At 38.9% G+C, this 26,857-nt stretch overlaps 1 protein-coding gene across 1 annotated transcript in view; it reads left to right on the top strand.

Annotated features, from left to right (window-relative positions):
• Positions 1-26,857, top strand: part of ZNF804B (zinc finger protein 804B) — a 526,762-nt gene that overhangs the window by 418,249 nt on the left and 81,656 nt on the right. The window lies entirely within an intron of this gene.

Genomic DNA, 26,857 nt, shown 5'->3' with positions numbered 1-26,857 from the left:
TACTTTATAGATGAACCACTGCAAATGAACAAATGAACAAAATTTCAGAGAGGCTAAGTTGAGAGGTAATTCAGATAGCAATGCTTCATTCCTTCTTCTAAAGAGATTATATATATACATAATCAGTTTAGATATTTTATACATGGCTGCTAATATTCTCTATTTCCAACTCGCCATGAAAGAGGAGGCTGTTAATCTTATCCTGTTAGATTTTTAACCTTGTTGCATGAGGTGTGGAGATATTGGCCACTTATGAATTGGGAGTGTTAAATACCCCTAAGACAGAAATCCCACCTGGTCAGAGGATTATTGCTAACAGCTATGAGGAGGTGCACACTCCTGATGCTGAACGGACCTAATATCTTGGAATGTGTGGGTAAGTCTTGTATAATCTAGACCTAAAATATTTATTCAGAGTAAACAACAATAAATATTTTGACGAACATTGCCAGTATTTATGACTGCATCCAAAATATTTGGCCTTGAGAGATGCAAGAAATCGGTTTCTATCTTTAAAGACATAGCGTGTATCTGTAATTGGTCATATTTCACAGACAAGAGCAAGGACATGGGATAAACTGTTTTAGGACTGTGATTCCTAACTCTTACTGTGGATCATAATCACTTTGAAACTTAATAACACAGATGCCCAGACTCTCATTTGGGAATTGTAATTCAATAGTTCTGTGGGGGCCCAAGAACTTGCATTTTAAAATCATACAACATGGAATTTTCCAAGGATGTTTAAAACTGACGTATGAGGCTATGATCCAACTCCAACTCCGATCTCTTTTCTGCCCCCACCCTGCACCCCCCACCACCACCATGTATTATTTTGAAGTAAATTCCAGACGTCATGTTATTTTGCCTAAACTTGTTTCAAGATGGACAATGGTGCTTACACAACATATCCGCTATCAGACCTAAAAAGTAACAGTAGTATCTTCATATCAGTTGGTGATCGTGTTTCTTTAGTTGTCTCATAAATGATTTTTAAATTTGGGTTTCTTAAAATCAGGCTCCAAAAACATCCACACTTTTGGCTGATACGTCTTTAAGTTTCTTTTAATATATATTTAAACTATAGGTTTTCTAGTCCCTCTTTACATTTGACCTCTTGCAATTTATCTGCTGAAAAAACTGGGTTTTGCTGAATGTAAACCGGTGTTGTCTTTTTTCATTTTCTCTGTCTTCTGTATTTCTTTTAAACTGATTGTTACACAGAGAGATCTGAACAAATTCCAGTTCATATTTTTTTCCTTGGCAAAAATATATCACAAGGCATTTTGTATCCTTCCATAAAGAGGCATATGATGTCTAGTTGTCTCTATTTTTAGGACTGTAAGTTTGGGAAATGGGTTTAGATGCTACCAGTGTGATCCACCCATCAAGTACATCACTTACATTTTTCCACTAATGGTTTCTGTAGTCATAGATGATCATTTGTTTAAATCCCTTACTTCATTTGGAGTTGTAAAATGATGATTCTAATTCTATCACCTTCTTGTCATCTATTAGATGAACTATATCTATAAAGAGAAATCCCTATAATTCCCTATAAGAATCACTCCCAGAGGATTTTATGTAGGTGGTCTTAGGCCACATCAATACAAATTCTCCATATATGTAGATAAAGGATATAAATAACCAGAGAAGGTTCTCATGGGAGAGCTACAGGTGATCTGTACATAAACATGCTTAAGTCGTTGGATGGGATAGGATAGGATGGCATCCTTCATGTGGAAACACAAGAATTGAAGGCAAGGAAATAGAAGAGCACAGGGCATCTTTTCAAACTGTCGAAAGTATTTGGCCTATAAAGGGCATGAATTCTCCACATCTGACCGATGTGCCATAGACTCCCTTATACTCTGAAATTCTGCCTGATCACTTTCCCTTTTTATTAATTTCTTCAGTCTTATTTCCATTGACTTTCAACGTATTGAAAAAACCACCTTCCTCAATTCTTTTATTTTATCTGTGCCTGCCTGCCTGCTTGCTTGCTTGCTTGTTTGCTTGCTTTTTCTGTAGGTTTACCAGCATTTTAATATTCCTTGGTATGTTCCTCCAAACAGGGACTGAGTTTCATATATGTGCTGTTGTGCTACTTGGGAAAAATGGACCAATTTGGTCTCTTCCGGGAGCCTGCATTCTAACTGGGGAGACAGACCTGTCAACCCATCTTTAAAATACATTGATTTAAGTGTTCTAGAAATTACATACCTAAGATACCAAGAAAACCTACAAAACTGATTTAAGAAAGAAGAGAAGACAAGTGAGCTGGAATTTTTAAAGAATGTATAGAAATCAACCACACAGTCAAGGATGGTAGGGCCTCTCTGATAGAAAACCTCTATCAGGACATATGGCAGTTATAAAGCATGACCCGAGCACAGACAAACTGACAAAGATTCACTATGGCCACTAAAGTCACCGTCATTATCATGAGGAGCTCTTTAAAAACCTTTGAAACTGCATTTCATTTCTCTCCTTCTTCTTTTGCAATAGATCTTGCTCTCATTCTTCATTTTGCAATCTCTTTTCACCATTCATGATTAATCTCACTGTTGAATCTGCTAGGACCTTTGAACTGGACTCCCCACCTCCAGTATTTTCCCTTCCTCCAAACCAGGCTATCCACTTAATGGCTGAATTAATCTTCCTAAACTACCACATTCAATGTGTGATGATTGACTTTTTCAAAAGTCTGAGCTACTTAGTCTGTCAATTCAAAACGTCCATAGTCTGGCTCTTCCTTCCATTTCCAGATTTATCTCCTGCAACTCCAGAATTTCCCTACAGTTTCTCAAAAGATGCCTTATGCTTTCCCACCTGCTCATCTTGGCTCATAATCTTCCCTCTGCCTGGGATGCCCTCCCATTTCGTGGCTGTATTTCAACATATGCTCCTGCGTATTTAATGAATAGATTGACAATTTATATCTGGATATTCAAAGAGCTGAAGTCTCATGGTAAGCGGATTTAACAGCATTTTCCAAATTCTCTTTGATCAAAATCTATTAACATTGTGCAGAATTTTGTCCAAGCTGCCCACTTTGGAAAACAATGGAATAATTAAATTTGTGGTAGACCTTAGAAGACTGCTTTCTTGGGTAATGTTGAAACACTTTTATCTGAAGATTTCTTTTAGCCCAAAATTTTGACAATAACTTGAATTTTAAATGAAGCTGAGTTTACAATTTCCCTTTTAAATGAAACTGAATTTTATGTACAGAAAAAGGAAGTATGCACTAAAGTAAAACATGCAAGTCTCTCTCTCTCTCTCTTTTTTTTTTTTTAATTCCAAAGCTAAATATGTCTATTTGCTTCTTGCTTCAGTAAGGGCTCCTCTTGATTGTGAGGATGATTATAATGATAGTGGTGAGGATTTGGCTGAGAGTATTTTTTGGCCTGAGTAATATGAATAGCTTCTATAATTTTATTTTCCATGTGGATTCAGACAAAATATCTGGCCTCTTCTGTTGAACTTCCAACAAGAAGGTCTTTTGGGTATACTCTGAAGTGAATCTAAATTCACATGAAATTAATTCTGTCATTCATTAATAGAACAGCAGAGAGCTGGAAACAGGGGAATCTGAATTCTTATAATTATTTAGGATTTTTCAGTTTAGTAAGTGATTTCTAAAGCTTTTATATTGTCTTATATCTAAATAGCAGTATCATGTGTTATTTTATTATAAAGATTATTATTATTCAGAGATATATTGTAAGTCTAGAGAAGTAAGTCAATACATAATTTTAAAGAATAAAGTAAAATAGTCTGAGATTCATAGCTTTTCATTAATCCCATTGGGCATCTTATATTATTTTTTTATAATGTGATCAAAAATTAAGATATTTCTTGGTATTATTGGTAGAGAAGGATAGTTCATCAGTAAAAAAGCTGATTTTTTATTATTTATTCAACAAGGGGAAAATTTAGTTTCTAGCTTTGACAACCCAACTCTCATAGAACTCACATTTTTGGAAATAACTCAGTTGTGTTCACTATTGCTTTGAACTTCTTATAATTCCATGTAAATATTGAACATTGCCACTAAACAATTTGAATATATATATACAAATTACACTCACTTGCAGGAAGACAGTGGTGTAACTATTAATATAACTAACATGTTAATAACAACTAATTCCTTGTGAGACTATCTACAAGTCATAATTCCTTTCTCAAGATGGTGAGCTGCAAGTGTGTAATATGGATATGAAAACCACATGTCTTCACATGCAGCAAAAATCTCTCCTGCCCCAGAGACATCCTGGCCCATCTCAATTTAGAAAAAAAAAAAAACAAAGGAGCCTGATCCCCATACAAATAACCCATAAAAATATCTTCAATAATAAAAAACAAATCTACTTTAGATCCTCCACATGTGACATTTAATCCTCCTAATCTTCGTTTGCTTCACAATTGGATTTATTTTCACTCAGGAGGAGCTGTTCACTTGTCAAACCTGAATGTGAACTCCAACTGATTCATTCTTAAAATATTGTTTTGGATTCTCCCCAGCTCTACCTGCACAGGATAAAATAACAGAAGAGAGTCATCCTTGCTATCTTGTCTCCAAGAGGAAAAAACACCCAAAACTGCTAGAGAAATTCAGTCCAATTATATCTTGCTTTGTTCCTACAATAAGATTTCTATTTTCTCCAGATACTGCCCAAATTGGCCTGATAATATATTTCAGCATAGTATGTTTAAGTTACTAGCCCTCTTAATGTATCCACAAAACTTCAAGGTCTGGTTAATTTGTAGGATTGGCAAGATTGAAGAAATATAAACTCAACCAACTAGAATGGAAATTCTCAGAAACATATTTGTTGGTAAAATTAAATACTATTTACTTCCATTTATATTTTGCATTCTATAAACCCAGGTTTCTGGTCTATATATTCCTCACCGTCCCCACTGCCCACCCCCTGGAAATCAGCCAGCAGCAACTGGAAACTCCATCAGCAAAAAAATTACAAAAGACCCAGAGCTGATCTTAGGTTCCGACTCATCAGTCAGTGTTGCTAAAATGCTGCTCTTACCCTGGCTAAGAGGCTTTTTGATGTTAAGGTTGTCTCTTGACGGAAACATAAATTAAAAATCTATATTCTGGCTCTTTCTGTATCCTAGGTGTGCCAAGTACTTTCCTGCCTTAAGGCATTTGGCATATATCTCTCTGCAGTGCTCTTTCATCTGACCCTCAACTTCCTGGTTCTTCTCCTGTGTTTGTTGGTATCTCAGTGTCCCCTTCTCTGAGGGATCTCTCCTTGGTGCCCTACCTCAAGTGGCCAGTTGTCAGTTCTCCAAGTCTTAATACCTTGTCGGCACTCAGTGGTGGTCGGGCTGGACTTAGGCTGGCTCTCCAGAGCCACTTGTTCCACATATAAGAAGTCTGTGAGGTGGTCCTTAAAGCTTAGTAACTTGAAATCAGCCATGGTGTGTGATGGGAAATCTCCAGGCACTACAAACAGTGCTTGTTAGGTTTTGTTTCATTTTTCCAGAGTGTTGGTATATCAGCACACCATTGCTTATTACTCTGTAAAAACAATTTTTTTTCCTTTTGACTTTTTTAACCCTCTCCCCTCTTCCCTGCCATTAATTCCACAAAGAGATTAACAGAGGACTGTTGGTTCTATTGGCCACATACCTGTCTCTTTCAAATGTAGAGCTGTGCCTGGCACATAGTAATGATTTTTTTTTAAGATTTTATTTATTTGACCAAAAGAGACACAGTGAGAGAGGGAGCACAAGTAGAAGGAGTGAGAGAGGGAGAAACAGGCTTCTCACTGAACAGGGAGCCCGACGTGGGGCTCAATCCAAGGACCCCAAGGACCCTGGGATCATGACTTGAGCCAAAGGCAGACAATTAAAGGTAGAGCCACCCAGGCACCCCAATAGTAATGATTTTATAAATATGTTTTAAAAAGAATGAGTAACAGAATAAGTTCCTGTAATTGACCATGCCCCCTCACCTACGTTAGTATATTCATCCACCATTGATTAATTACTTCCTTTTTTCCAGTCTTATTGAGAAATAATTGACATATATTAATATGTAAATTTATGGTATATAGCATGACGGTTTGATTTACATATATTGTGAAATGATTGCAAGAGGAAAAAATTTCTCTTTATGATGAGAACTAGTATTTACTCTTTTAGCAGTTTTTCTTTCTTTCTTCTTTTTTAAGATTTTATTTATTTATTTGACAGAGATCACAAGTAGGCTGAGAGGCCGGAAGCAGGCTCCCTGCTGAGCAGAGACCCCCCCCCCGCCCCGATGCAGGGCTCAATCCCAGGACCCTGGGATCATGACCTGAGTTGAAGGCAGAGTCTTTAACCCGCTGAGCCACGCAGATGTCCCTATTAAAAGCTTTTCTATGTATTGTATAGCAGCGTTAGCTATAGTTATCATGTACATTACATCTCTAGTACCTATTTATCTTATAACTTTTATACCTCTTGACCATCTTCCTCCAATCTCCTCTCCCCCTGTTCCACATCTGGTAACTGCAACTCTGATCTTTCTTAACTTCCTTCCTTTCTTCTATCTTTCTAGCTTCCAGATTTAACATATAAGTGAGATCATACAATATTTGTCTTTTTCTGACTTATTTCACTTAGTGTAATACCTTCAAGTTTCATCCACATCAGAAGTGGTAGGATTTTCTCTTTTTTGTGCCAAAATAATATTCCATTATGCAATGTCCATGGATATTTAAGTTGTATTTGTGTCTTGACTATTATAAATAATACTTCTATGATCTTGGGAGTGCAGTTATCTTTTGATTTTGTGTTTTTGTATATAGTGTTCCTGACCTGGCATTGCTGGGTCATATGGTAGTGTTATTTTTAACGTTTTAAGGATCCTCCTCACTGTTTTCCTTAGTGGCTATAACAATTTACAATTCCACCAACTGTGTACAAAGGTTTGCTTTTCTCTACATCCACACCAGCATTTGTTACCTCTTGTCTTTTTGATGATGGACATTTTAACAGGCATAAGATGGTATCTCACTGTGGTTTTAATCTACATTTCCCTACTATCTAAGGATGTTGAGACTTTTGCATACGTTCTTTGGAAAAAGGTCTAGTCAGGTCCTTGGTGCATTATTTTTTTAATTTATTTATTAGAGAGAGAGAGAGAAAGAAAGAGAATGAGTAGGGGAGGGGCAGAGGGAGAGAAAGAGAAGCAGGCTCCCTGCTGGGCAGGAAACCTGACGTGGGACTTGATCCCAGGACCCAGAGATCATGACCTGAGCTGAAGGCAGACACTCAACCAACGGAGCCACTAGGGTGCCCATTGGTGCACTTTTAAATTGAGTTATTTGGATTCTTTTGCTATTGAGTTGTATCAGTTCTTTATATATTTTGGATATTAGCCTTTTATCAGATATACGGTTTGCAAATATTTTTTACCATTCCATAGGTTGTCTATTCACTTTGTTGATGGTTTCTTTTGCTGTGCAGAAGTACTTTAGTGTCATTTAGTCCCACTTACTTATTTACTTACATATTTATTTATTCATTTATTTTGCTGCGTGTATTTTTGGTGTCATATCAAAGAAATCATTGCCAAAAGCCGTGTCAAGGAGCTTTCCTCCTGTTTTCTTCTAGCAGTAGAATTGTGTCTCAGCTCCCTTCCCTGGGTGGGCAGGGAAGGGCTTGCTTCAGGCAACTCTAAATTTCTTGAACAAGCTTTCCCAATGAGAAGAGCAGGGAGCATCCTCAGCCTTGGCTATGAATTAATCCCTCTGCCTGTATGTCCTGATCTGGGGGCTATCCACTCTCGCCACGCACCTCTGCTCAAGCATGACTGGGCCATCTGTACAGTGTCAGGGAGTTGTGGCCATTCCCTGTGGTCGGGTGGAGCCTGGAGACACTCTGTACAAACAGTGAGGATGTGACTCAGTTCCCTGCCTGAATTGGGCAAACCAGGTCTAGGACCAGCAAAATTCTGCATTTTGAGGATGCACATCAGGGAGACTTGCACCCCACAGAGTTCCCTGGCCACATTATACCCCTGAGCTCGTTCTATAAATGATCAAAGCCTCTAGTTTTGGGTGTTTCAACTGGGTCCGCCAAGACTTATGTGCTGGTTGTTGCAAGCCCCTCCCACATTCCCAGTAGCTGACCCCACGCATTCCCCTGCAGTACCTGCAGGGCCAGATTTGGGGCTCTCATTAGTGACCAGTAATGCTGTGGGTGCTTGCTGGTTGTCCCTCCCAGGTTCTCCTTCCCCCTTGGAGGAACCAGCGGCTCAGGGGAGATCTCTCCACGTGGTGCTACACTGGACTGGGGGAGGGGCATATAGTCAAGGTGTAGCTGCTTCTCTTCCTCTTCTAATGTGGTCGGCTTGGTCTCTGAGGTGTGGAGGGTGCTTCATCCTCACTCCCATTTTCCAGGATTCTCTTTGTGGTATCTTGTTTTTAAATAGTTACTAACTGTTCTTCTTGTAAAGGGGAGGAAAATCAGGAACAACTTTAATTACCATCTTGGTGATGTCACTCCTTAATCACTTATTAAATAGAGAAAAGTAAATGTTGTAGTAAACAAGATGGGAACCCCCCCCCAAGTCCCAAGTTATTTGTAATTACTGAAAAAATGTTGTCATGAAAAACCCTTTTTATAATTTAGAAAATATTTGAGCTCATATAAATGCTGATGTGGTGTGCCCCTTTAAAAATTTTAGATGTTATTATGTAGAAAATTGCTAGTCTTCAAGGGCTTCTAAGCAAGCAAATGAAACGATCAGATTTGTGATTTAGCAAAATAAACCTAGAAGCAGTTTAAGGGATGGTACAGAAGGAGAGAGCTTAGCTCTGTGATCAGATATGAGGCTAAGACCCACGAGAGATGATCAGACCCACTGTACCAGTGACAATGAGAGAAAGTGTGAGAAAGGGTGCTTTCAAAAGATTGTCAGTGCCTTGAAACACATGAACACATGGTCTACATCACTAATAATCAACTAAACACAAACTTGGAGAGTTTTTTTTTAAGGTTGTCAAATATGATAAAAGAATGTTACTACCCTCTGTTGACAAGATGTGAGAAAATAAATACTGTCAAACAATCCTTGTGAGGATATAGAGTGTTTTAGTCTTTTGATGTTCAGTTCGGATTATTTATCAAAAGCTTTAAAATGGGAATTTTCTATCAACAATTCCATCTGGCATGTATTCTAGAAAAATAATCAAGTGAATTTCAAGATTTATGCATGAGGATGTTTAAAATAGAAAAATACTGGAAGCATTCTAAACATACAATGAAAAAAATGACTAAATTATGATATATACAGAGTGGACTACTATGTAAAAATTAAAATTGTGTTTTGAATTTGTATTTCACACAAAATTTAATTACTAAAGGGAATGCTTGAATACTTGTTTTTTTTTTAAGAATTTTTTTTTAATTTTACTTATTTATTTGAGAAAGAGAGAGAGAGCACAAGCAGGGAGGAGGGGCAGAGGAAGAGGAAAGAGCAGACTCCCTACTGAGCAGGAAGCCTGCAACAGGACTCAATCTCAGGACCCTGAGATCATGACCTGAGCCAAAGGCAGGCATTTAACCAATTGAGTCTCACAGGTATCCATGAATATTTATTTATATCAAAAATTAAAAATGAAGGGGTGCCTGGGTGGCTCAGTGGGTTAAAGCCTCTGCCTTCGGCTCGGGTCATGATCCCAGGGTCCTGGGATCGAGCCCCGCCTTGGGCTCTTTGCTTAGTGGGGAGCCTGCTTCCTCCCTCTCTCTCTCTGCCTGCCTCTCTGCCTACTTGTGATCTCTCTGTCAAATAAATAAATAAAATCTTTAAAAAAAAATTAAAAATGGGGGTCTGGGTAGTACAATTGGTTAAGCACCTGACTTTTGGTTTTGGCTCAGCTCGTGATTGCAGGGTCATAAGATCAAGCCCCATGTCAGGTTCGACAGTCAACATGGAGTTTACATAAGACTCTCTCTCCCTTTGTCTCTGTCCCTCCCCCACACACTCTCTCTAAAATAAATAAACAAAAAACCCAAACAAACAAAAAAACAACAAAAATTAAAGATCACACAAGTAGAAAACAATAAGTAAAAGTATATACAATTTGGTCCCTATCTTTTTAGATAAGTTTCTAAACATTTACATCGAATCATAAACTTTTGTATATAATGTAAACTTAAAATGTGATTGTATTATACATATTATTCTGCCTTCACAAATTGTCACTTATATTTTGTCATTCCATAAAGATTTATATTTTATTGTGTTGTTAAGTCAATACCCAGAATTTATATCATTGTGACATGTAAATTGTTTTTTCATTGGAGCTTCATAGGTGCTATGATTACCTTATGATTATGTTTTCTTTCTTATACAGCTCTTTCCTCCTGGAGTTAGAAATTGCCTAAGTCTTAAATTTGCTCAGTTTTATGTCAATGGCTATTACTAATTTATCTCTGAACTATCTACCATATGTAATAACAAAGTCTTGATTTAAAAAACATTAGATACATGGGGCAATAGATCAGGTTTTTTTTTTTCCTTCTTATTTTAGAGAAATGTGTGGTAGACTCCTCTGTCTTTTGGCTGCTGTCCAAGTAGATTGCACTCCACTCCTGCTGCACAGCTATTGTGTTTTTTATCTTCATCCTGTGACCGCTTTTGCTTCTTTCCAAGATTGTATTTCTCATTTCCTTGATCTCATGACTTCCCATATCTTATTTCCTCCTTTTGGTAGAGCCTAGTCTCTACAAGGTTTCTACACACACAAGGTAGAAATTGGGGGCCCATGTCTATCAGTAAATGTAAATGTGTTTATTCTACTCTCATTCCTGATTTATTTTTCAACCAGGTTTCAGCTTTTAATGTTATAGTTGAAAGTGATGTGTCATTTTCAGTCCCAACCCTTTCTTTCTGAAAACTTTCAGACATGTCTCTTCATCATTTCTTCTCATAGCAAACACGTATTTACCGCCAGCTGTGGGCCAGACACTATTCCATATACCGGGAGTAAAAAACCATGCAATCATCTCCATCCCAGTGGAGCTGACATTGTAGTGAGTGCAGAAAAACGGAAAAGAGAGATAGAAATAATAAGATATATAAAGCACTGAATAGACCTATGTGCTCTGGAGGAAAATTAAAGAATGTAGTGTGTAAGGAGTGCTCTGGGCACATAGAATTTTAATTAGAATAAAGGTGTTTATTCTACTCTCATTCCTGATTTGTCATTTCACAAATCAGGAATTCAGTGATTCCTGATTTCAGCGAAGACCTTAAAGAAAAGACAATAATAAGCAAAACTTAGAAGATGTAGGGAGCCACTGATTTATCTGAGGGAGACTATTCTAGGCAGAGGGAATGCCACATGTGAAGTCTGGGAATTAGGGTCATACACAGTGTTCCAAAGACTCCTAATATGCTAACATCCTACAGTGACTTTGGTGTGAGTCACTTTTCAATTACTGTGCAGGACATTCCATGGAATATTTCAGTTAAGAAAGTCATATCATTGGGTGCCTGGGTGGCTCAGTGGGTTAAGCCGCTGCCTTCGGCTCAGGTCATGATCCCAGGGTCCTGGGATCGAGTCCCGCATCGGGCTCTCTGCTCAGCAGGGAGCCTGCTTCCTCCTCTCTCTCTCTCTGCCTGCCTCTATGCCTACTTGTGATCTCTCTCTGTCAAATAAATAAATAAAATCTTTTAAAAAAAAAAAGTCATATCATTTGTTTTGGGAATTTTTTAGTAGTATATTTGATAATTTACTCATGTGCTATATTTGATAATTTCCTCATGTGTTCTCTTTCTTCTTGTTCAAATTCTCTTGTTTGGATATTAGAATTCCCTAATGAATCTTCTAAATTCCTTATTTTTCTTACTATTTTCAGTGCCTTGGTGTTTATGTCAACATTCTGGGAAATTTGCAGAATTCTGTCTTCTAATTTTTTTGTTAAGATTTTATTTATTTATTTGACAGACAGAGATCACAAGTAGGTAGAGAGGCAGGCAGAGAGAGACGGAGAAGCAGACTTCCTGCTGAGCAGAGAGCCCGATGGAGGACTCGATCCCAGGACTCTGGGATCGTGACCTGAGCTGAAGGCAGGGGCTTTAACCCACTGAGCCACCCAGGCGCCCCATCTAATTTTTTTTTTATAAACATATAATGTATTATTAGCTCCAGGGGTACAGGTCTGTGAATCACCAGGTTTACACACTTCACAGCACTCAACATATTACATACCCTCCCTAATGTCCATAATCCCAACACCCTTTCCCTGACCCTCTCCCCGCAGTCACCGTCAGTTTGTTTTGTGACATTAAGAGTCTCTTATGGTTTGTCTACCTCCCGATCCTATCTTGTTTCATTTATTCTTTTCCTACCCCCCGAACCCCCCATATTGCATCTCCATTTCCTCATATCAGGGACATCATATGACAGTTGTCTTTCTCTGATTGACTTATTTCGCTAAGCATAATACCCTCTAGTTCCATCCACGTCATCACAAATGGCAAGATTTCATTTCTTTTGCTGGCTGCATATTATTCCATTGTGTATATATGTGTGTGTGTGTATATATATACACACACACCACATCTTCTTTATCCATTCATCTGTTAATGGACATCTAGGTTTTTTCCACAGTTTGGCTATTGTGGATGTTGCTGCTATAAACATTCAGGTGCACATGGCCCTTCAGATCACTACATTTGTATCTTTAGGGTAAATAGCCAGTAGTGCAATTGCTGGGTTGTAAGGTAGCTCTATTTTCAACTTTTTGAGGAACCTCCATGCTGTTTTCCAGAGTGGTTGCACCAGCTTGCATTCCCACCAACAGTGTAGGAGGGTTCCCCTTTCTCCACATCCCCGCCAGCATCTGTCATTTCCTGACTTACTAATTTTAGCCATTCTGACTGGTGTGAAGTGGTAAATCATTGTGGTTTTGATTTGTATTTCCTTGATGCCAAGTGATGTGAAACACTTTTTCATGTGTCCGTTGGCCATCTGGATGTCTTCTTTGCAGAAATGTCTGTTCATGTCTTCTGCCCATTTCTTGATCGGATTATTTGTTCTTCGGTTGTTGAGTTTGCTAAGCTCTTTATAGATTTTGGATATAGCCCTTTATCTGATATGTCATTTACAAATATCTTCTCCCATTCTGCCAGTTGTCTTTTGGTTTTGATGACTGTTTCCTTTGCTGTGCAAAAGCTTTTGATCTTGATGAAGTCCCAAAAATTCATTTTTTTTTCTTTAAAGATTTTATTTATTTATTTGACAGAGAGAAAGATCACAAGTAGGCAGAGAAGCAGGCAGAGAGAGGGGGAAACAGGCTCCCTGCCAAGCAGAGAGCCGGACGTGGGACTCGATCCCAGGACCCTGAGATCATGACCTGAGCCGAAGGCAGCGGCCCAACCCACTGAGCCACCCAGGCACCCCCCAAAAATTCATTTTTGCCCTTCCTTCCCTTCCTTTGGCGATGTTCCTAGGAAGACGTGCTGGGGCTGAGGTCGAAGAGGTTGCTGCCTGTGTTCTCCTCAAGGATTTTGATGGATTCCTTTTCTCACATTGAGGTCCTTCATCCATTTTGAGTCTATTTTCATGTGTGGTGTAAGGAAATGGCCCAAAATTTTAAAGAATGAAAAACATCTATAAGCTAAACACAATGAAGGGATGGAATATGACTAAGATGAAAAAATTTTTTTTTAATTTCTAAAAATAGGAGTTAATAAAGTAAGTTAGTTGGAAGAATAAAGAAGAAGAAGGTGGAGAGAATTTGCTTGGACTGGAGACTAGAACAAGCTGTTGCTAGATTTAGGGTGTATTTTGATCTATTAGAAGGAGTCATACCCCAAATTTTTTAGAAGAAAAAACCCTATGTGTATACAAAAAATAAAATTAGATACAATGAAGGATAAAATATGACTATAATAATGAAGGCTCAAAAAAGATATTTTTTTATGAAAGGTATTTTTAAGATAAACTAGTTAAAAATCATTAAAAGAGGAAAGGGTAAAAGTTAAAAAAAATTAGCAGTAGAAAAAGAATAAAATTAAAAATAATTAATTAACTTTGCAAGACTAAAGAATCATGGGGAGAAAACCATGAATCCCATGCTATGCTTTCTCTTCCTCTGGAATTCCACTGTTCTCTTTGGTAAGTGAACTTGGTCTTGGCTAGATTTCTTGTTGATATTCTGGGGGAGGGGCTTGTTGTAGTGATTCTGAAGTGTCTTTGCCTGAGATGGAATTGCACCGCCCTTACCAGGGGCCAGGCTAAGTAATCCGCTTGGGTTCACTTTTGGGAGCTTTCATTCCCTGAATGCTTTCTGAAGAGTTCCAGAGGATGGGAATGAAAATGGTGGCCTCCCAGTCTCTGGCCTGGAGGAGCTGAGAGCTCGGGGTCCCACTCCTCAGTGTGCCCTCAGAGAAAAGCGCTCAATCACTCCTGTCTCCCTGGCCTCCAGCTGTGCTCTGAGCTCACCCAGCCTGTGACCAAGCGTCTCTGTCTCTGGCTTGCAGCTCCGCCTGGAGTCTCTGAACCCCACAGATCCCTAAGCTCTTCCGGGGGGTCTCCCCAGATCTTGTGTGGACCCCACTCACAGAGCAGTGACCTATGCCATGAATTATGGTTCAAGGTGACCCCAAGCTGAGAGCTCACTCCTCGGCTCTGTCTCTGTAGCCGGCTTCCCCGCTCTAATAACCTGCGAGCTCTGTGACACTCAGACACCCCCCCATCCTTCTGTGACCCTGCGGGACCTGAGGCCACGCTGTCCCTGTGTGGGCTTCACCCCACTTTAGCCTTTAGAGCGATGTCCCTCAATGGAGCAGACTTTTAAAAGTTCTGATTCTGTGCTCTGTTGCTCCACCGCTTGCCTGGAGTCAATCTCTCCCCCCATAGTCTATCTTCCTATTGCTTTGGATTCACTTCTCCACCAGTCCTACCTTTTAGAAAGTGGTCGATTTTCTGTTTCTAGGAATGTTTCTCTTCTTCTCTTCACTCTCCTGTTGGATTTGTAGGTGTTGGGAATGGTTTGATAAGCTATCTAGCTGATCTCCTGCTGCCTGATGTCATCTCAGCCTGCTACTTCTCTGCCATCTTGACTCCTCCCCCATCTTCTAATTTTTCTAATGAATATTATTTCTTATTGTATTTGTGTGTATGTGTGTGGGGAAATAGAGACAGAGAGAATGAGAGAGAAAGCAAACAAGTGAACATCTGGTTTGATCTACAGTTCACATGCTAGAGGCATTCCTCAAATATTTTGTAATACTTGCCTATTTACCTGACATTCCTGTTTATAACTGAGGGACCAAAAATTTGATTGGAAAATGTATGTGTATGGGCTGAGTATGGCAGATGGCAACCTTCAATATGATGTGACAGGGCAGGGTTTTTTTTAAATTATTTTTTTTTCATTGAGTGACCTCCAAGTGTCAATATCTATGAAGCTTCTGGAAGTCATGGACAGAAAAGAAGTTTGAAATCTCACTTATATGCAAATTTCCACCTAATCTTCTTATTCTAAATGGTTTTATAGCTTAGCCCTAAGCTGTATCAGATGTTCCTAAGACTAAATCCTACCTGGTTCAGTATCTCCAGAGAGCAAGCCTCAATTTTCTGCCAGACTAGGCTAGGGGATATCCTGCCCTGTCTGCTCTTTTGTAAATTTTAACTGGTTTTCTTATTTCAAGTCCCAACCTCCACTTCTCCAGTTTTACTTCTCTAGCAAAAGTTTGGTGGATTATTGTCAGCTGCCCTCCCCTTGGCAGTTGGTCTGCCTTGTCTGCTCCATTGCATATCCTCCCTCCCTCTCTCCCTCTCTCTTCCTTCCTCCCTACTCCTCCCTTCTATCCATCCTTCCTCCCTACATCCCTTCTTTCCTCCCTTCCTTCCTTCCTCTGTAGTCCAATATGTTTTTGATTCTTAGTAATATAGAACCAAACTCTATTTTTCAAAGTGACAATTAATGAAAAAATACATGAAAATCTTAACCCAGGACCTAGCATGCATTAAGTGCTCAGTAAGGCAGATTGAGGCATATTGTAGAAGGTCTGCTTTCTAAGAGAAGGTAAAGGCTCATTTCTTAAGAATATTATTTGAGAGATAATTTCTTCAAATGGAGGCTAACCTGGAGGACCTCTAACAATAAATCTTTTTTATTTTTTTTTAAAGATATTATTTATTTGAGATAGAGGATGAGAGAGAGAGAGAGCATGAGAGGAGAGAGGTCAGCAGGAGAACAGATTCCTGGCTGAGCAGGGAATCCAATGTGGGACTTGATCCCAGGTCTCTAGTATTATGACCTGAGCCGAAGGCAGTCTCTTAACCAACTGAGCCACCGAGGAGCCCCAATAAATCCTTTTTTAAAAAAATATTTCATTTATTTAAGAGAGAGAGTTTTTGAGGGGGCAGAGGGAGAAGGAGAGAGAGAGAGAGAGACTCTCAAGCTGACTCCCCTCTGAGTATGGATCCTGATAAAGGGCTGGACACTCATGGCCCTGAGACCATGACCTGAGCTAAAAATCAAGAGTCAGATGCTCAATGAACTGAACCACCCAGGCACCCCAAAACTTTTTTTAATAATAAATCTTATATCTCTGCAATTATGATTGTATAAATTTGTAGTTAAATACAACTTTCTGTCATTTGATTTAATCTCAGGCTGAGACTTGCCAGTGAGAAAAGAAATAATAATAATTTGCTGCTAATAATGGATCCTTAGAGCCACAATACCGATTGGGCTTTTTTTACTTTCTGAACACAATTCAGCAACTTCACTTGATATATTTCAGATGTCAGATATCATGAAAAACCATACAGCAGATCTTGGTTCTTTACCACATATATGCTTTTTGCATTTGCAGATCTATAGGTTTACTTTTCCTAGCCTTTTTTTTTTTTTAGTTTTTTTTTTTAATTTTTTATTTTTTATAAACATATATTTTTATCCCCAAGGGTACAGTTCTGTGAATCACCAGGTTTACACACTTCACAGCACTCACCAAAGCACATACCCTCCCCAATGTCCATAAGCCCACCCCCTTCTCCCAAAACCCCTCCCCCCAGCAACCCTCAGTTTGTTTTGTAAGATTAAGAGTCACTTATGGTTTGTCTCCCTCCCAATACCATCTTGTTTCATTGATCTTCTCCTACCCACTTAAACCCCCATGTTGCATCACCACTACCTCATATCAGGGAGATCATATGATAGTTGTCTTTCTCTGCTTGACTTATTTCGCTAAGCATGATACGCTCTAGTTCCATCCATACTGTCGCAAATGGCAAGATTTCATTTCTTTTGATGGCTGCATAGTATTCCATTGTGTATATATACCACATCTTCTTTATCCATTCATCTGTTGGTGGACATCTAGGTTCTTTCCATAGTTTGGCTATTGTGGACATTGCTGCTATAAACATTCGGGTGCACGTGCCCCTTTGGATCAGTACGTTTGTATCTTTAGGGTAAATACCCAATAGTGCAATTGCTGGGTCATAGGGCAGTTCTATTTTCAACATTTTGAGGAACCTCCATGCTGTTTTCCAGAGTGGCTGCACCAGCTTGCATTCCCACCAACAGTGTAGGAGGGTTCCCCTTCCTCTGCATCCTCGCCAGCATCTGTCATTTCCTGACTTGATGATTTTAGCCATTCTGACTGGTGTGAGGTGATATCTCATTGTGGTTTTGATTTGTATTTCCCTGATGCCGAGTGATATGGAGCACTTTTTCATGTGTCTGTTGGCCATCTGGATGTCTTCTTTGCAGAAATGTCTGTTCATGTCCTCTGCCCATTTCTTGATTGGATTATTTGTTCTTTGGGTGTTGAGTTTGCTAAGTTCTTTATAGATTCTGGACACTAGTCCTTTATCTGATATGTCGTTTGCAAATATCTTCTCCCATTCTGTCAGTTGTCTTTTGATTTTGTTAACTGTTTCCTTTGCTGTGCAAAAGCTTTTGATCTTGATGAAATCCCAATAGTTCATTTTTGCCCTTGCTTCCCTTGCCTTTGGCGTTGTTCCTAGGAAGATGTTGCTGCGGCTGAGGTCGAAGAGGTTGCTGCCTGTGTTCTCCTCAAGGATTTTGATGGATTCCTTTCGCACATTGAGGTCCTTCATCCATTTTGAGTCTATTTTTGTGTGTGGTGTAAGGAAATGGTCCAATTTCATTTTTCTGCATGTGGCTGTCCAATTTTCCCAGCACCATTTATTGAAGATGCTGTCTTTTTTCCATTGGACATTCTTTCCTGCTTTGTCGAAGAGTAGTTGACTGTAGAGTTGAGGGTCTATTTCTGGGCTCTCTATTCTGTTCCATTGATCTATGTGTCTGTTTTTGTGCCAGTACCATGCTGTCTTGATGATGACAGCTTTGTAATAGAGCTTGAAGTCCGGAATTGTGATGCCACCAACGTTGGCTTTCTTTTTCAATATCCCTTTGGCTATTTGAGGTCTTTTCTGGTTCCATATAAATTTTAGAATTATTTGTTCCATTTCTTTGAAAAAGATGGATGGTACTTTGATAGGAATTGCATTAAATGTGTAGATTGCTTTAGGTAGCATAGACATTTTCACAATAATTATTCTTCCAATCCAGGAGCATGGAATATTTTTCCATTTCTTTGTGTCTTCCTCAATTTCTTTCATGAGTACTTTATAGTTTTCTGAGTATAGATTCTGTGCCTCTTTGGTTAGATTTATTCCTAGGTATCTTATGGCTTTGGGTGCAATTGTAAATGGGATTGACTCCTTAATTTCTCTTTCTTCTGTCTTGCTGTTGGTGTAGAGAAATGCAACTGATTTCTGTGCATTGATTTTATATCCTGACACTTTACTGAATTCCTGTATAAGTTCTAGCAGTTTTGGAGTGGAGTCTTTTGGGTTTTCCACATATAGTATCATATCATCTGCGAAGAGTGATAATTTGGCTTCTTCTTTGCCGATTTGGATGCCTTTAATTTCCTTTTGTTGTCTGACTGCTGAGGCTAGGACCTCTAGTACTATGTTGAATAGCAGTGGTGATAATGGACATCCCTGCCGTGTTCCTGACCTTAGCGGAAAAGCTTTCAGTTTTTCTCCATTGAGAATGATATTTGCGGTGGGTTTTTCATAGATGGCTTTGATGATATTGAGGTATGTGCCCTCTGTCCCTACATTTTGAAGAGTTTTGATCAGGAAGGGATGCTGTACTTTGTCAAATGCTTTTTCAGCATCTATTGAGAGTATCATATGGTTCTTGTTCTTTCTTTTATTGATGTGTTGTATCACATTGACTGATTTGCGGATGTTGAACCAACCTTGCAGCCCTGGAATAAATCCCACTTGGTCGTGGTGAATAATCCTTTTAATGTACTGTTGAATCCTATTGGCTAGGATTTTGTTGAGTATTTTCGCATCTGTGTTCATCAAGGATATTGGTCTATAGCTCTCTTTTTTGATGGGATCCTTGTCTGGTTTTGGGATCAAGGTGATGCTGGCCTCATAAAAAGAGTTTGGAAGTTTTCCTTCCATTTCTATTTTTTGGAACAGTTTCAGGAGAATAGGAATTAGTTCTTCTTTAAATGTTTGGTAGAATTCCCCCGGGAAGCCGTCTGGCCCCGGGCTTTTGTTTGTTTGGAGATTTTTAATGACTGTTTCAATCTCCTTACTGGTTATGGGTCTGTTCAGGCTTTCTATTTCTTCCTGGTTCAGTTGTGGTAGTTTATATGTTTCTAGGAATGCATCCATTTCTTCCAGATTGTCAAATTTATTGGCGTAGAGTTGCTCATAGTATGTTCTTATAATAGTTTGTATTTCTTTGGTGTTAGTTGTGATCTCTCCTCTTTCATTCATGATTTTATTTATTTGGGTCCTTTCTCTTTTCTTTTTGATAAGTCGGGCCAGGGGTTTATCAATTTTATTAATTCTTTCAAAGAACCAGCTCCTAGTTTTGTTGATTTGTTCTATTGTTTTTTTGGTTTCTATTTCATTGATTTCTGCTCTGATCTTTATGATTTCTCTTCTCCTGCTGGGCTTAGGGTTTCTTTCTTGTTCTTTCTCCAGCTCCTTTAGGTGTAGGGTTATGTTGTGTACCTGAGACCTTTCTTGTTTCTTGAGAAAGGCTTGAACCGCTATATATTTTCCTCTCAGGACTGCCTTTGTTGTGTCCCACAGATTTTGAACCGTTGTATTTTCATTATCATTTGTTTCCATGATTTTTTTCAATTCTTCTTTAATTTCCCGGTTGACCCATTCATTCTTTAGAAGGATGCTGTTTAGTCTCCATGTATTTATGTTCTTTCCAAACTTCCTTTTGTGGTTGAGTTCTAGCTTTAGAGCATTGTGGTCTGAAAATATGCAGGGAATGATCCCAATCTTTTGATACCGGTTGAGTCCTGATTTAGGACCGAGGATGTGATCTATTCTGGAGAATGTTCCATGTGCACTAGAGAAGAATGTGTATTCTGTTGCTTTGGGATGAAATGTTCTGAATATAGCTGTGATGTCCATCTGGTCCAGTGTGCCGTTTAAGGCCTTTATTTCCTTGCTGATCTTTTGCTTGGATGATCTGTCCATTTCAGTGAGGGGAGTGTTAAAGTCCCCTACTATTATTGTATTATTGTTGATGTGTTTCTTTGATTTTGTTATTAATTGGTTTATATAGTTGGCTGCTCCCACGTTGGGGGCATAGATATTTAAAATTGTTAAATCTTCTTGTTGGACAGACCCTTTGAGTATGATATAGTGTCCTTCCTCATCTCTTATTCTAGTCTTTGGCTTAAAATCTAATTGATCTGATATAAGGATTGCCACTCCTGCTTTCTTCTGATGTCCATTAGCATGGTAAATTCTTTTCCACCCCCTCACTTTAAATCTGGAGGTGTCTTCGGGCTTAAAATGAGTTTCTTGGAGGCAACATATCCATTCTGATACCCTGTGTCTTTTGACAAGGGCATTTAGCCCATTAACATTCAGGGTAACTATTGAGAGATATGAATTTAGTGCCATTGTATTGCCTGTAAGGTGACTGTTACTGTATATGGTCTCTGTTCCTTTCTGATCTACCACTTGTAGGCTCTCTCTTTGCTTAGAGGACCCCTTTCAAGATTTCCTGTAGAGCTGGTTTGGTGTTTGCAAATTCTTTCAGTTGTTGTTTGTCCTGGAAGCTTTTAATCTCTCCTTCTATTTTCAATGATAGCCTAGCTGGATATAGTATTCTTGGCTGCATGTTTTTCTCGTTTAGTGCTCTGAAAATATCATGCCAGCTCTTTCTGGCCTGCCAGGTCTCTGTGGATAAGTCAGCTGCCAATCTAATATTTTTACCATTGTATGTTACAGACTTCTTTTCCCGGACTGCTTTCAGGATTTTCTCTTTGTCACTGAGACTTGTAAATTTTACTATTAGGTGACGGGGTGTGGGCCTATTCTTATTGATTTTGAGGGGCATTCTCTGAACCTCCTGAATTTTGATGCTCGTTCCCTTTGCCATATTGGGGAAATTCTCCCCAATAATTCTCTCCAGTATACCTTCTGCTCCCCTCTCTCTTTCTTCTTCTTCTGGAATCCCAATTATTCTAATGTTGTTTCGTCTTATGGTGTCACTTATCTCTCGAATTCTCCCGTCGTGGTCCAGTAGCTGTTTGTCCCATTTTGCTCAGCTTCTTTATTCTCTGTCATTTGGTCTTCTATATCACTAATTCTTTCTTCTGCCTCATTTATCATAGCAGTGAGAGCCTCCATTTTTGATTGCACCTCATTAATAGCTTTTTTGATTTCAACTTGGCTAGATTTTAGTTCTTTTATTTCTCCAGAAAGGGCTTTTATATCTCTCAAGAGGGTTTCTCTAATATCTTCCATGCCTTTTTTGAGCCCGGCTAGAACCTTGAGAATTGTCATTCTGAACTCTAGATCTGACATATTACCAATGTCTGTATTGATTAGGTCCCTAGCCTTCGGTACTGCCTCTTGTTCTTTTTTTTGTGTTGAATTTTTCCGTCTTGTCATTTTGTCCAGATAAGAGTATATGAAGGAGCAAGGAAAATACTAAAAGGGTGGCAACAACCCCAGGAAAATATGCTTTAACCAAATTAGAAGAGATCCCAAATCGTGAGGGGAGTGAAAGGGGATAAAAAGAGGTTCAAAAAGGAAGAAAGAAAGAAAAAAGAAAAAAGAAAAGAAAAGAATTAAGAAAAAGAAAACAAATAAGAAAAATGTAAAAAAGAAAAAATATATATATTAGATAAACTAGTTAAAAAACGTTAAAAAAGAAAAAGGTAAAAGTTAAAAAAAAAATTTAACCAGAAGGCGAGAAAAAAAACAAAAAATGAAAAAGAAAAAAATTAAATTAACTGCAAGACTAAAAAAAATCACAGGGAAAAAGCCATGAGTTCCGTGCTTTGCTTTCTCCTCCTCTGGAATTCTGCTGCTCTCCTTGGTATTGAAACCGCACTCCTTGGTAGGTGAACTTGGTCTCGGCTGGATTTCTTGTAGGTCTTCTGGGGGAGGGGCCTGTTGTAGTGATTCTCAAGTGTCTTTGCCCCAGGCGTAATTGCACCGCCCTTATCAGGGGCCAGGGTGAGTAATCCGCTCGGGTTTGCTTTCAGGAGCTTTTGTTCCCTGAGCGCTTTCCGTAGAGTTCCGGAGGACGGGAATACAAATGGCGGCCTCCTGGTCTCCAGCCCGGAGGAGCGGATAGCCCAGGGCCCCACTCCTCAGTGCGCCCTCAGAGAACAGCGCCCAGTTACTCTCGTCTGCCTGACCTCCGGCTGCGCTCCGAGCTCACCGAGCCTGCGACCGGTTCAAGGTAACACCGAGCTGTGAGCTTACTGTCCGCTCTGTCTCTGCAGCCGGCTTTCCCATTCCAATACCCGCAAGCTCTGCGACACTCAGACACCCCCGATCCTTCTGTGACCCTGCGGGACCTGAGGCCACGCTGACCCCGCGTGGGCTTCGCCCCGGTTTAGCCTCTGGAGCGATGTCCCTCAGCGGAACAGACTTTTAAAAGTCCTGATTTTGTGCACCGTTGCTCCGCCGCTTGCTGGAGCCGGCCCCTCCCCCCGGGGTCTATCTTCCCGTCGCTTTGGATTCACTTCTCCGCCGGTCCTACCTTTCAGAAAGTGGTTGTTTTTCTGTTTCCAGAATTGCTGTTCTTCTTCTCTTCGATCTGCCGATGGATTTTCAGGTGTTTGCAATCTTTACATAAGCTATCTAGCTTATCTCCGGCTAGCTGAAGTAGTCTCAGCCTGCTACTTCTCCGCCATCTTGACTCCTCCCCCAATAAATACCTTTTTTTTAGTTTTTTTCAACTTAGATTCTAGCTTCTTGACATAATATTTCAGCATATTACGACAACACCATAATGAGTGAATTTAATGGTAGCTTCTATTATCACATGGTTCAAGATTTACAAGTGGCAATATTATTCTCCTTATCCATTAAATATTATCTGTTAAGTATCTGGCACAAGATGGAAATACATACAAATTATGTGGTAATATGTGTGTGTGTGTGTGTGTATGTATAAATATAAATTAATCTGATAATGTAAGTGATAAATATCTAAATTAATATATAAATATATAAATTAATCTGATAATTTAAATGATAAAATTAAAATCCCATTAAAATCAAATAGCTAAAACAATGCACAGCTGTAGGTTAGGCTGGAACTCACTGCCCACAAATGTTGATAAGGCCAGAGACTAGAAGGGAAAGCATGATGTATTAATTAGTTATAATTATTTCTTTCTTATTTCCGTGTAATTCTATTGGATATGGCATTCATTCAGTAATTCACTCTTTCAGTCATTTGTTCAAAAATCATTTATACTAAGTACTGTGTATCTTATACATGTAAAAATAAGTACACATTCCTAGTTTCTGACCATTAGGTACAGAATTTCGAAGTTGTCATTCCCATGCACACAACCAGACAAAAATTAAACAAACTGAAAAATCAGCAGCTCTTCTTGGATCCACCAGAAAACTGAGGTTTACAGGGCAAATTGTGTCCCCCAAAATGGAGCAGGTGGATATAGGGAATTACAATTTAGCAAGAATGAAATGTGAGAATTTTGAGGGAACAATTAGGAGTGCCCAGAAACCTAATCTATAATCAGGAAATTGCTCGAGACTCAGTGTGGATAACTTTGAGGTAAAATTCATGTGGGGAACGGCCGTCTTAAACAGGCCACTAGGCTTTTATAAATTTTACCTCTGGGAAGTCTATTTTGTTCTTAAAGAGAGAAAAAAAAATCCCTTTCTGCTTCAGGTAGGGGGGGAGGAAAAGTAGCCATTTAAAAATGGGTCAGAGCATTCCGGGCTTCTTAACAAGAATTTCCTTCAAGTTAAAAAACAAAAAAATCAGGGTGCCTGGTTGGCTCAGTGGGTTAAAGCCTCTGCCTTCAGCTCAGGTCATGATCTCAGGGTCCTGGGATCGAGCCCCACATCTGGCTCTCTGCTGAGCAGGAAGCCTGCTCCCCCCCCACGCCCTCTCTCTGCCTGCCTACTTGTGATCTCTGTCTGTCAAATAAATAAATAAAATCTTTAAAAAAAAAAATCTGTTTGCCAGCCTCAGGGGAGAGAAATACCCATCTGCTCCTTCTGTCTTCCTGTCTCCACTAAGGATGGTGGAGAAGGAGGAGGCCAGCTCTGAGAAGCACTTGAGAAAGTTATAGCCCAACAGGTCACAAAAGGCTGAGAGATAGTCACAGGAGTATAGAACACTTCACCTCCTCCTGCCAACATCTTATCACCACATCAGTAGAGCACCTGCAGAGTAGTGGAGGAATATAGCGGAAAGAATGGTGTATCTCCAACCTTATTTAAGAAGTCTCTAGAGAAAACCAAAGTCAATAGGGGAGATAAATATATAGACATCAGGTGAAATTTTAGTGAAAGATGAAATTATAACTTCAAGAAAAGAAAATAGCCAAATCCGTAACTGGATATACATAAAACCTCACACTAACAGCATATTTGCCTCAGTTTCACATACCCAATACAGCCTGTCTGGCTTTCAAGAAAATAATTGCAAGACCTATTACACCACAAAGAAACATAGTTTGAAGAGACAGGAAAAGAATTCAAGTAAGACTCAAATGTGGCAGAGATGTCGGCATTATCAGACTGAGAATTTAAAACAACTATGATTACTATGCTTATAGCTCTAATGGAAAAAGTGAACAACATACCAGAACAGGTAGGTAATGTAAGCAAGAGATGGAAACTAATAAAACAACAAAGGAAATATTATAAATAGTAATAAATTTAAAACCTGCAGCAGAAAAGAATGCCTTTGAGGAACTCATCAATAGATTGGACAGAGCTAAGGAGAGAATCAATGAACTTGAAAAAAAAATGCCTATTAAAACTTCCAAAACTGGAAGACAAAGGGAAAAAATAATGAAAAAGACAGATAACCCCCAAATTGCGGGAAAGTTATAAAGGATATAAAATACTTATAATGGTATTACCTAAATGAGAAGAGAGAGAGACAGACAGACAGAGAGAGAAAGCAATCAAGCAAGCAGAAGAAATATTTGAAGTAATCATCACTGAGAATTTCTCAAAATTAACAATAGGCAATAAACTACAGATCAAGGAAGCTCTGAGACACTAATCAGAATCCTAGAGAAAATATAAAAATCTACACCTAGGTGTATCATATTCACACTGCAGAAAATCAGACAAAGAGAAAATAAATGAAGAAAGACTTTCTCAGACAAATACAAATTGAGGTAATTTGTTACCAGTAGACCTGCCTTAAAGAAGCTGTTAAGAGATATTCTACAGGGGCGCCTTGGTGGCTCAGTCATTAAGCATCTGCTTTCCACTCAGGTGAGCCCCGCATCAGGCTTTCTGCTCTGTGGGAAGCCTGCTTCTCCCTCTCCCACTCCCCCTGCTTATGTTCCCTCTCTCACTATGTCTCTCTCTGTCAAATAAATAAATAAATAAATTTTAAAAAAAGATACTCTACAGAAGGAAAGAAAATATGTTTGTCAGAATCTCCATCTACATCAAGAAAGGGAGAGTATTAGAGAAGGAATAATGAAGGTGAAATAAAGTCATATCTATCTATCTATCTATCTATATATATATATATATATATATAGTTTTTAATTGATGTAACAGATAACCATTTGTTTCAAATACTGTCAACAATGTATTCAGTGGTTATAGCTTATGGATAAGGGACATAAATGCCAGCAATTCTCTACGAAGCAAGAAGGAGGGATTTGAAACACTGCGTTATAGGATATGTGTACTCTCCATACAGTGTTAAGAGTGTTGTGTGAAAGAAGACTTGGATTAGTTGTGAATGTTTGTTTTTTTTTTCCCCAAAATCAAGGGCAACTGCTAAAAGGAGCAAAAGCAAAACAAAGTATAATTGATATGCAAAAAGAGAAGAAACAAATAGAATCCTGTTGAATACCCAACTGAAATCAGTGAAGGCAGAAAAGAATGGAGACAAAAGCAAAGCATAAGCAAAGAGCAAGAACAATGGCTAGAAAACAGTGACAAGTATGGCAGATATTAATCCAACTATATCAATAATCACTTTAAATGTTAATGGTCTAAACTTGCCAATTAGAAACAAAACAGATTGTCAGAGTTCATTTAAAAAGGAAGAGAGACCCAGTTACGTGTTGTTCAGAAGACTCACTTTTTAAATTTATTTTTATTAACATACAATGTATTATTTGTTTCAGGGGTACAAGTCTGTGATTCATCAGTCTTATACAGTTCACAACACTCACCATAGTAGTACCCTCCCCAATGTCTATCACCCAGCCACCCCATGCCTCCCACCCTACTTTATATATGAAGAGACATATAGTTTAAAAGTAAAGTAATGGAGAAATATATCTTATGCTAATGTTAATCAAAAAAAA

This window comes from Mustela erminea, chromosome 11, assembly GCF_009829155.1.
Source record: "Mustela erminea isolate mMusErm1 chromosome 11, mMusErm1.Pri, whole genome shotgun sequence".
NCBI classification, from domain to species: Eukaryota; Metazoa; Chordata; class Mammalia; order Carnivora; family Mustelidae; genus Mustela; species Mustela erminea.
This window is presented reverse-complemented; position numbering and strand designations above follow the sequence as displayed.